The sequence below is a fragment of the Lactuca sativa genome, chromosome 2, assembly GCF_002870075.4.
Source record: "Lactuca sativa cultivar Salinas chromosome 2, Lsat_Salinas_v11, whole genome shotgun sequence".
Taxonomy (NCBI): Eukaryota; Viridiplantae; Streptophyta; class Magnoliopsida; order Asterales; family Asteraceae; genus Lactuca; species Lactuca sativa.
Genome location: NC_056624.2, coordinates 74,116,706 through 74,118,246, shown reverse-complemented (window position 1 = coordinate 74,118,246; position 1,541 = coordinate 74,116,706).

Genomic DNA, 1,541 nt, shown 5'->3' with positions numbered 1-1,541 from the left:
CAGAATCTTATTATCGACCTTACGCCTTTAGCATATGAACCCTACATGTTGCAAACTGTGGAGTGCCTCAAATACTCTCCACTCGTTGTCGCTCTATCTCAGGTGGAAGTTTTTCCCATGTCTTGCCTTTCTCACATCTACTCCACTGCATACTACGACAAGGTTGCTGAGAGACTACACTTCGACATTCACAATGAGAAGACCTCGATTTCCAAGAATCGTTTCTGCAACTTGCTAGGTCTTGCTCATGAACCCACCATGGTAAACCCCGATGCCATCACCACTGGTCAATTGTTCTCCATGTTCTACAATATGTGGTACACTGAAACCCTAACCACTGTAATGAGGTTCAAGAAATCTTGCCTTCCTCCCCAATGGAACAGCCTCTTCACCTTGTTGTTCAAAGGTCTTTCTGAGCGAAGTGTTGGATCTGACGATGCAAGCAAGTCCTTTATGACCATGCTTTATGGTTTGTACAATGGTGTACATTTGGATTATGGCTCAGTTTTATGGCAACAACTTGTTCAAAGCTTATCCTCTTCTTCCCGACATTCTGAAGTCTCCTATGGAAGGTTTTGGTCAATTATCACAAAATAGGCGATGGATCGTCTCCATGTCCTAATCATGGCAGATTTGCTTCTCTCTTCCATTGCCAAGTTTCATACAACCAAGATTTTGGTCACTGATCCGTCCAAGTATCTGTTTGTTGGATCGATTCCGGCATCCATGTATGCCTGTGTATCTGCCCAAAGTGCAATCATTCAAGAATACAAGAAAATTCCATCTATGGGCCCAAGGGAACTCACACTAGCAATGTTTCGTTCCATTGAGGAAGCAGATAAACCATCCAAGAGGGGAAAGAAACAAGATAAACAGAATGAAGAATTAGTAATTAAAGGAGCTAAGGGGCAAACTCCAAAGAAACGAAAGACTGAGAAGGCAACACCTTCACAACCCAAGCAGAAAAAGGCAAAGAAACCTACTAGGAGGCTTATTCTCCAGTCCTCGAGTGATTCAGATTCTGACTATGTTCCTATTCGACATAAACGACCCTCTCCTACTGCATCTGGAAGCGAAAGCTTTTATGAGGAGGCTTCGGTTCGTGGTGATACCCCTCCTCGCTTGCCGACTCCAGAGGTACCTGTTCGCTCTAAACCACCTTCTCCTCCACCTGCTTCTATTCCTTTTTCCCTACCCCAACCTTCCTAGTTATCACGTCCCAACCTTCTTCCACAATTCCCATACCTACACCCATTTTTTTCGAAGCTACTACTACCACAACAATAGGAGTTCCGTCCAAAGTATCTAATACGGGGGTTCGTTCTTCTCAAACCCAAACCCCTATTACTACTAAACATCCATCTCCTACTCATTCAACCGAAACCAACACTGTTCTTGGAGGTGAGGACTTGGAGTTTGATTCGACTTACTTCAGTCCTTATCGTGTTCAGAGTGACAATGATGATAATGCTCCTATCACCAAGCGACATTTTAAGGCTGTGAATGATAAGATTGATCAGTTACTTTCCTCTTCCTATGCT